Raw genomic sequence first — 11,402 nt, forward strand, 5'->3', positions numbered from 1 at the left:
CACTCGCGGTTTAATGTATTCTACGACTTTCGCTAGATATCGCTCTATCTTAAATTCGTATTTTACGTCATTCAGCGTCGTGTCGGTTCTGTCGCGAAACTTCGACAGATCATAACTTCTTCGTTATAACTCGGATTTCGACGTTCTTTATATATTCGGAAACCTCGTCACGACCACTACCACATCCTTCATAGATATTGGGTTTATCTAACATTTCATTTTGACGCTTATTTTTATTCTTAATTAAATGAAGACACACAATTAAGCACAAAACACACAATACTCAAATAATACACTTCTATTATTTCAAAATGGGTTACAAAGGTTAACCTAGACTATTACATCAATATTAATGCCTAGCCCAGAAACACGGGCGTTACAGGCTTCTCAGCCGTCCGATCAGAAGCTTCTCCCTATAAATAGAAGGCTGCGAGCCTTCTCGGATGTTTTTAAGAAATTGCCACTTTTAGCCCCTTTCTTCATATTTTCTTCATTTTAACATCCCCCGAAGCCCCGGTATCAATTATAACCCCCGGAATACGCCACGAAGTGCCCGAGAAGCCCGGAAAATTTATATTTTCGGTTTTGAAGCTCGACCTTTCGCAGAGCCCGGTTTCTGAATAAAACTCCCGGTTTTATTAGAAACGAACGTTTTAGGAAACAAATTGCTGCCCGATTTTCATCAAATCAAGTGAGTTTATAGTCACTTTCATCTTACACATAAATATGAAGTATTTTATATAAAATACATGATATGTGTATATATGTTGTTTGTTTACTTGAGATGGATATTGAATGAATGTTTTATACATGTTTAAAATGATTTAAAATGTATATATATTTTATCTTCAAATATGTTGGGTAAAACATGGGTAGATAAAGTATGAGGGATAAAAGTACAGTATAGTTGTACGTTGGTAGCTATGAATTTAGTACAGTATAGATGTACGTTGGTAGCTACGGATTTAGTATGTTGGCAGCTATGGACTTAGTGCATGTTGTATAAATCTTGGCGACGATGTGACTTCATGCTTATTAGATAAACCCTGGTGACGATGTGACTTCGTGCCTATTAGATAAACCCTGGTGACGATGTGACTTCGTGCCTATTATATAAACCCTGGCGACTATGAGACGTAGTGCCTATTGTATAAACCCTGGCGACTATGAGACGTAGTGCCTATTGTATAAACCCTGACGACTATGTGACGTAGTGCTTGTTGTATAAACCTTGGCGACGATGTGACTTCGTGACTATTTGACATAAATTGCTAAGGGAAAGCAATGTTGTCACCCCGATGTTTGTTTTATTTGACATAAATTGCTAAGGGAAAGCAATGTTGTCACCCCTAATGAAAATCCTTAGGCTAGGTCCCTTGTGATAGTTGTTTTAGGGACGTAAGGTGAGGATAACAGGAATGGGTAATTAGGGTTGTTTTTGGTTGATGAAATTAATAAATTATTTGTTGATTGATAAACTTAAAGAGTTTATTATTTATTGTGGGTTGAAAACCCTATATGCTCACCAGGCTTCCAAGCCTGACCCACTCAGCTTTTTATATTATAGGTAGTGGACCCCGAGCATAGTCGGATGATGATGATGAGTGATTTTTGGATTATAGGCCAGTAGTTATAAATGACTGTTGTAAGGCTTATAATGTCTTGTTTATGCTTTTGATCTATATCGGAACATGACATCCCGACGTTTTGATATAAAAAGGAGATTATATGTTTCTTAAAGAAAGGTTTTGACAAACTTTTATCATGTTTTGTTTTGGGGACCAATTCCGCAACATCTTTTAAAAAGATTTCTCTGATTTTATTTTAAAAAGCATAAATTAAATCGGTCTTTTCTGGCCGAGAATTTAGAGGATGTCACAAAGTACGCCCTGCGTACGAGATGGGTACGCGCAGCGTACTGCTGCCTTCCGCGGTCCAGAAGAGGCCACGTTCCTCCACCGAGACTTCGCCACGTGGAAGCCTTATCCGGAGTACACCCAGCGTAGGGCCTCCGTACGCCCAGCGTAGTCCGAGGTCTCGCTGCTATAAAAGGGCATGCGAGGCTGCCGATTTTTTTTGCCAAAATTCTTTCTTTCTCTCCCCAATTTTCCTCGTTTTGCGTGCAAGAAATACCCCGAAGCCCCGATATTATTCCCGAGACCCAAAGCAAGTTCTGAAGCCCCGAAGATCCCGAGAAGTGAAGTTTCCGAGCCGAAAACTCTGCCCGCAAGAAGCCCGGTTTTCAAGAAAAACATCTCGGTTTTATCGGAAAAGATTATTTTAAGAGACGAGGTGATGTCCGATCATCGTCTTATCAAGTGAGTGTATATTCGTTTTCTTCTAACACATAGATATGAAGTATTCTTTATAAAATACGTGGTATGTGTGTATATATTATTTGTTTATTTGAACTAGTTGTTGATGATGGGTTTTGCGCAGTCTAACACTCCTAAGTGTACATGCAACCGTAAATACATTGGATCTATGTTTTCTCTATTATACATGCAATTATGAACTTTCCAAGGTATTACCCTATCTAGCATACAATACTTGATACTTGGGTAATCAAATGGATATAATACATACCTTTGTTTGATGTAGCTTGTTTCCATGAAGCTTGAGTGCCTAGTGCCCCAAGTGTGACACCTCAAATGGTTCACACAACACCAAATGCACATGGAATGACTTGAGAGAAATGGAACACTCCTTGAAATCGTCTAGCCCTCATATTCACACATTAGTGCACGTTTTCTTGAGCCATGGGATTCTTTTATATGGTGGCTATTAGGGTTACACCATGTAACTCATAACTTTACCCATTCCTTATGCTCCATGGATTTTAACCTCCATGGAGTATCCATGGGTCACCCCATGGACTTAGTCCAACATAAGGAATCTTGGATCACAAGCCCACATATATAAGAATGAATGATTTACACAATCAACCCATATATTTAATTAGTCTCCTTTTGATCACTTAATTAATTCCAAATTAATTCTTGATCAATACTAATTAAATAACCTTATTAATATATTAGAACTTATAATATATTAACCAACCTTAAGTGTTATTTCTCTCATTATAGTCTATCCAAATGCATGATGCCATGCAACCCAAATGGACCATGCCGGGTCGGGTCAAGTCTTACCAATTATAGTTATGGACTTAGACATTAATCCAACAGTCTCCCACTTGGATAAGTCTAAAACTATTATTGCGTATGACTTCAGGAACCGATCAGCAATCGTAGCTCTCAAAAGCTTCTGTCGAACTCTGACCTTGTCGATGAACTCTGACCTTTGTCAATGACTTGTCCATTAGATAAGGGATCATATATTCCTCCATTCTAGATATCATATGGACTGAGACATGGATTATCAATCATTCTCTCTGTCCATTTGTTGTTTCCCGATTTCCGATTCATGATGACTGACTGATTGAACAAATCAAATCAGTCCTGGCTTGGCCAAGCACTCACATGTATCATCTTTAAATCATCGAGGGGCCCACATATATCGCTTTTATCCCGAAGGTAAAAGGAATGGATAAACTTCGACTCATATGGCTTGTTCTACTACTTGTTGAATCATACACAAAGGCACGTTTAATAACATCGAGTTACCGAATACGTTTTCGTGCAATCAATGTACAACCAACTCATAGTAACAACTCATATCTCTAGGTTTTGAAGAATATAAGATATTATCGTCTCATGATCACTCGTGATAAAATCCATGAAGTGATTCAAATGAGCGCGGGTTGAATCCAATACTCAGAACTTATGAGCACTCATGAGTGTTGTAGCACCACTTTGTCCACCAACTTGGACCTCTACAAACCAACCCATGACAGTATTGATTCATATCTACTTCCAACATATGACCGACTGTGGATGGTTTGAATAACTTAATCATTCAGGAAGAGCGACTTAGTTATTCTGGAAGTCAAAACATGCAAAGTGAAACACAAGAATAAATGAATCAAATATGGTATCAAACCCTATGAATATAAATAAACACTTTTATTTATCACCATACTGATTACTCATTATTCATTGTTTCGGTTTTATCAACTTTATACTTGAATTAAAAACACTAGTTGTCCCATGCTCCAAGCATGTACACTATGTTTTTCTTAAACAATAGCTTTGCCATACACCAAGTATGCACTCTATGTTTGTCTATGATCCTTACTTTGTGAAATAAACCAATTGAACATAATTTCAATGATTCTAATTTCACACTCCCAAATCCTTATCGAAAAATGTGAGAATTTCAAATTCCTATCATTTATCGAAATCTGTTTAGATTTTAAACTTATATGCACTGACCCTCCTGTAATGAATATGTACAAAGTCACAAAGACTTGTCAACAGTCATTATAAGGTATTCCAATGGAGATCAACTCCATGGAAACTAAGTCTCATATTCAAAGTACATTGCTTTGGACATGCTTCTTGCATTAAGTTTTCTAATCTTACACAGATAACTTCCACCTATGGAGACAACTCCATATTCTCATTTTGACTATCACTTCTGAATAAGAGATGCCTCTTTTCAGAATATGTCAATATGGTCCTTCCAGAATTAGCACTATACTTCCAACTGTCCCTGAGCAACCAATCTTTGGTAAACCTCAGATTGTCCTCGACAATTGCTTAATCATTTTAGTCATATCCAATTCTAGACCTTTTCCCTTCTTAATGCCTCTGGGCATTTGGAAAAATTTAGAAATGACAAATATTATAGCACATGCAATCGATCCTGTACCCAAAGCAAATGGTACACGATTCATGATGTCTCACATAAAGACATGATTCTAGACCAGTCTTTTGCTACAATATTTTTATTTTCCATGTTTTCAAAATTTGACTATGAAGAGGGATGCCGTAATCATAATCGAATTTTGAGAACGCAATATATAGAATTTCCTTAAGTTGAACCAATCCAACATGAAATTCATATATATATTCTTGACTAAAGATGATTAAGGTCTCAATCTAAGCCTTTAGAACTGAAATGAAGTATATCCTCTCCCTTAATTATAGCAAAACAACTTTTTCAATCCCTGCAGCCTCACGAATTGAAACTTTTGTTTTCTATAATTAACATTGCTAACTTGCAACACTAACAATAATTATCATTCTCCCACTAACATGATGATTATTAGCATAACACTTATGCTCCCACTAGCTTTGACATGTACTCAGAAATCAGCTGGACTTCTAGAAATTAATACTTTATTGACTTCCTTACCAAAGTTCAGATTTCTGATACGAGATGCTTTGATAAAACTTTATCAAAATCATACACCTTTCCTTAGATAGCATGCATGTGTGTCTAAACAATTTCAGAACTATGAAAAGGGATGTCGTAATCATAGTCTCAATTGTTTAGACCTTTTGCCATCTGCTTCAAATCTACTTGGTGGAAGTGTTTCCTCACCATCAATTTCATGAATCGGAGAGAAACCTTATGACCCTTAGATTTTATGGTGTATGTGTTCTTATCCATGTGAATCGTCAAAACCATAGTCACAAGACAAGGATAATGACAAATCCAAACTCATATGGACTGAACTTATGCAATCTTAACTTCTTGCCACCTGGCAGTATAGGGCCTGCCATTGCTTCCAAGTTGTTATGCAACCAATTGAGAACTTTCAGAACTCCTATGCAAAGCCAACTTTAACTGGAATGGGCACAAAATATGTCAACATGATAGGTTATAAACCTCAAGTCGTGTGCTAGTGAAGAACCTCAGGTTTTATTCTTGATTAGTTCTTGAAATTCTTTTTAGGATCTTTAAGACTCCCACCATCCTCTTGACATATAAGACTATCTTGCCAAATATTCAAGAGATAGTGCGGATTCTTTATCAAGACAAACACTTCACACAATTGGCCTTAGTTGGTCTTTGTTTAATCTAAAACATCACAACTTACCAACTTCAAATGTACAAGAGTAGGACACTTTTACTCTTACATTTGACAAGTGTTATAAACCTTTCTTTAAGATATGTCACTCAACTTATAGTCTTGGAGTATGACTCTAAGACTTGTTTTGAAACAAAGTATGACTCATCTTCTTGATTTAACCATTTCAACAATTCATGACTCCTCTTCTTAGTCATAAGAATGCACTAAGATGTCCTTAGAAGACCAATTGTGATGTGGTTCTTTAATCATTAAGATGATCACAAAACATGATACTAAAGTACTCTCCCATCTTTTCAGATTTGAGAAACTTTTATCTGTCTGCCTAATTTGATTCTTCCCATTCGTTCTGCCATACATTGAGACTTTTCCAATGTTTCAGAATTATACTTAAACTTGTAAGTATAACCATATTTACTAAAATTTAGTAAATCATGACGAATAGTCTTAACGAGCTTTGTGGTGGACTTGACCAGTGCACAAGAATGTGTACTCGATCCCTTTAGTCCTTAACTTGACTCACACATCCATGTGAACAAGTCTTAATTTTCCAATGCTTGAAAGTTCTCATTCATCATACTATTCAACTTGCATGATTCCAAGTTTCTATCCAACTGAAGCCTTGGGAATGAGAATCTTTCCTTATTTGGTAAATTATGACACTTCCACAAATGAAAGAATCAAATCCATTTTCCAATATTGCTATCAATGGAAACATGTAAACAACAAGTTTTCACAAATGTCATTGTAAGGATACTTAAAATAAATAAATCAAAACTGTTTTTTATTTTAAAACTTCCGGAAAAACTTATCCTTACAATGAAAATGCATATGAAAAACTTGTTGTTATCTATTCCTAAGCAATATATCATAACTCCTAAGTAACAGCTTCAAAAATTCTGATCACCAAACCATGCGATCGAAATCCATCTTCGTGATCAGAATCAGCATGTACTTCCTTTAAGTTTCTTCACTTTTCTTTGATTCTTAAAGCATCAACATGTGACCCAGTCACATCATGTAATGAGAATCTCATAATAGAAACTTAACAGAGTTAGATAATGGACTTTTACCTGAAGAAGAGTCAAACTTCTTGAATTGATCAACCTTATGATCTTTCAGGTAAATAGGGAGCTTCGCAATCAATGCCCCTTCCTTTGGAAAGAGAAACATATGGACTCTTTAGGAATGGTGTACTGGACTATCACATACTTGCCTTTCTCTTTACCATTTGGTCAACCGAGTTGACTATGGCCAATCCCTTTCCATTGGGAAGTGAAAGATTTTCTGGATATCCAATGTTACCATTTTCAAAGTCCATAGAAGTTTGGGAAGTTGATCTTCTAATCAAATTTGCTTTACTGGTCCTCCAAATCATTGCTGATTCAGTAGCACCAAGCAAATAGATATGATCATTAAGGTTCATGTCATAGTCTGTTTCATAGTAGTCCCAAAGGAACTCACTATGTGACTTAGAAAGTGATTGAACATCCAACTTTCTCAAGACTTTGACACCCAACTCTCCCGGCTTGTCAATATGTGACTTCATCTCCAAGATGTGATCACACATAGACCTTGCTTGCCAATAGGGATTGAGTGACCTTTGAACTTGTGGGTTAGGGAGAATAATTGGAGGAGGTGGAGGAAGTAAAGTTCCAAGAGATTTGGGAAGATCATAGATGTCTGAACTAGACATCTTTTGGGAGATATTCAAGATAGTTGATCTAAAGTCCTTAATATAACACCCAATATGAAATATTAAGGCTAGGATCCAACAACCTATTTATAACTGGAAGAGGGATGCCGTAATCCGAGTTATAAAATAGTGGAAGGTAGGTAAATGACGATTTACCAATTTCCACCATGAAAAACGAAATAATGTAATTAGGTTTTTAATTGGATTTGAAACTCCTAGATCTTTTGAGATTCATTGAACTTTTCAATGACATGTTTCAATCTCGAGTGGGATGCCGAGGATCACAAAACAAGGTGTCAAGTAACCATGCAAATATACTTGGTACCCTTAATATTTACCCCTCAATCGATGTGCCGGTTAACCACACGAGCTCCACCGATACTATGATAAATATTAAGTTACCCTTTGCCTACTTTGTTAAATCCAGGTTAGTGTGTCGGTTAACCACACACGCTCCACTAACGGTTTAAACAAAGTGCAAAGTGTAATTTCATGGATTAGCACCTTATTCACATTTTCCTAAGTAACTAAGATTGGGAATTTATAAAAAGTTTAGTTACTTAGTATTTATCATTAATACTTTTAATGAAGGGAGAATTATAGTCCTTGTCCTACCCGTTCGGCTAACGACCCTCCACCAGTCAAGGAAGCGGTGGGTGAGAGTGGACACCCATTAAACTGCCATTTTATAGGCAGTAACCTTATACCCCCCTTATAGACCGGCTTCATGAATGAGGTCTACTGACGGTAAGACTGACTTGCTCTTATACATATATTTATTATTAACTTATAATACTATAAAGTATAAGGGTTGAATTTTAACTTTTAAAATTCTAAGGGCTAACTTGGAATTAAAGTATTCATGGGGAAAACTTTACAAATTCCAAAACTTGAGGGTAAGTTTTGAAAATATTCAAAACTAATTAATTCCATAACTTATGTGTTTAAAGTAGTTTTAATTAAAAAAAAACTCTTCAAGTTCCATAACTTGAGGACAAGTCATGGAAGACTTTAAACTAATAAAAGAATGTAACTTTTCTTTATTTTTGTAACTTATGGAACTAATTAAGGTTACACATTTTATCATTTAATGAAGTGACTCTTGAACCTCCATAACTTGAGGACAAGTTATGGAGTCATAAAACCATTTAATGAGGACAAGACTCTTCATTTTTGTAACCATTGCCAACTTTTTATGAGTTTTATGAAACTTAAATGTGACTTTTCATATAACTTGAGGACAAGTTACAAAAACACATTTTAGAATCAACTCTTAGATTAAAATGGATTGAAAACACATAATCAATTAACTTTTCTATTAATCTAATAAACTCATATGAACAAAGATAATTCACATCAAATTTTTTCAAGTAATTAGCATAACTTTTAAACTAATACAATTCGATTTTTCAGCTAATTTTGCAAGTATAACAAGAAAACAAGCCTTGGCTCTGATACCACTGATGGGTTTTACGCATTCTAACACTCCTAAGTGTACATGCAACCCTAAATACCTTGGATCTATGTTTTCTCTATTATACATGCAATTATGAACTTTCCAAGGTATTACCCTATCTAGCATACAATACTTGATACTTGGGTAATCAAATGGATAGAATACATACCTTTGTTTGATGTAGCTTGTCTCCATGAAGCTTGAGTGCCTAGTGCCCCAAGTGTGACACCTCAAATGGTTCACACAACACCAAATGCACATGGAATGACTTGAGAGAAATGGAACACTCCTTGAAATCGTCTAGCCCTCTTATTCACACATTAGTGCACGATTTCTTGAGCCATGGGATTCTTTTATATGGTGGCTATTAGGGTTACACCATGTAACTCATAACTTTACCCATTCCTTATGCTCCATGGATTTTAACCTCCATGGAGTATCCATGGGTCACCCCATGGACTTAGTCCAACATAAGGAATCTTGGATCACAAGCCCACATATATAAGAATGAATGATTTACACAATCAACCCATATATTTAATTAGTCTCCTTTTGATCACTTAATTAATTCCAAATTAATTCTTGATCAATACTAATTAAATAACCTTATTAATATATTAGAACTTATAATATATTAACCAACCTTAAGTGTTATTTCTCTCATTATAGTCTATCCAAATGCATGATGCCATGCAACCCAAATGGACCATGTCGGGTCGGGTCAAGTCTTTCCAATTATAGTTATGGACTTAGACATTAATCCAACAGTTGAATGGATGTTTGTATAGGTTTTAAGCTGTATATAAATGTATATATATTTTTTCTACTAATATGTTGGGTATAACATGGGTAGACAGTTGGTGTGTGGTGAATTAAAAATGATGAGAGGCCTCGATGTTGTTGTTGATCTAGTCATCTAGCGGAGTATGGATGACGACCACAGACTCTTTCTAGAGAGTCCAGTGGAACACTAGCAGGCTCATAACCTGTAGGTGTTGTGAACGATGTGTTCACCGGTGTACTCTATCCCCGTCATGGTTGCCTTTAGGACATCTATTGTTAAGGAAACCCCTTTGCAGTAATGTCCGTCCCGATGAAAATCCTAGATTAGGTCCCTTGTAATAGTTGTTGTTTTAGGGACATAAAGTAAGGATAACGGGAATGGGTGATCGGGTTATTGGTGGTCGATAAACTAAATAAAATTATTTATTGTGGGTTGAAAACCCTATATGCTCACCAGGCTCCCAAGCCTGACCCACTCAGTTTCTTTGCATTACAGGTAGTGGCGCAAGGGCATAAGTTGGATGACATCGTCAAGATATTTTGGATTATAGACTTGTAGTTATATGTAATTGTTGCAAGGTCTATTTTGTATTGTTTATGCTTTTGGTCTGTATCGGAACATGACATCCCGAGATTTTGTTATTTAATGAAAAATACATTTCTTTATGAAATGCTTTGATAAATTCTTATCATATTTTGTTTTGGGAACAAATTCCGCAACTCTATTAACCAAAGGATTACTCTGATTTATTTAAAAGCATAAATTAAACCGGTCTTTTCTGGCCGTGATTTTGGGGATGTCACAAGGGTTCTCATCAGACGATGAAGATATAGAGAACATTGACACAAGAACCGATTCAAGGATTATCACTCTTTCTACAATCCATGGGGAACCATCTCAGGCTCAAGGGGAACTCCCATCCACAAAATATGGGGAACCTCACTCAAATGCTCAAGTAAATGCTGATGAAGCTCTCACAGTCCAAGACAATTATGCGGGATGCTCACAAGTCCAGGGGGAACTGCCGTCTCCAACCGCAAAATCTTCAGATATTGAAGACATTCCCTCCACCACAGCCGCTGATCATCTGCAACCTCATCTACATGTCTGGACGAAGGACCACCCATCGGGTCAAATCATCGGAAACCCATCCGCGGGTATACAAACTCGATCCTCTAAAGATTTAACTGATCACTGTCACTATGCAGCGTTTATGTCCTCAGTCGAGCCTCGTACCGTAAAAGATGTATTATTGGAACCCGACTGGATAGCCACAATGCAAGAGGAACTGGCAGAGTTTGAAAGAAACAAAGTGTGGCAACTTGTTCCGAATCCAAAAGGTCACACTGTTGTTGGTACCAGATGGGTGTACAAAAAAAACTCGATGAATCAGGTGCGGTCGTGCGAAACAAGGCAAGATTAGTTGCCAAGGGGTAGAGTCAAACAATCGGGTAGCCCCCGAGTCGAATAACACCTGAACTGGGATGTCGTTCACATGGAACGACCCTAAATATAACACATAAACGCAACA

Source organism: Lactuca virosa, chromosome 8 (assembly GCF_052849685.1).
Source record: "Lactuca virosa cultivar CGN04683 chromosome 8, Lactuca_virosa_CGN04683_v6, whole genome shotgun sequence".
Classification (NCBI taxonomy): domain Eukaryota; kingdom Viridiplantae; phylum Streptophyta; class Magnoliopsida; order Asterales; family Asteraceae; genus Lactuca; species Lactuca virosa.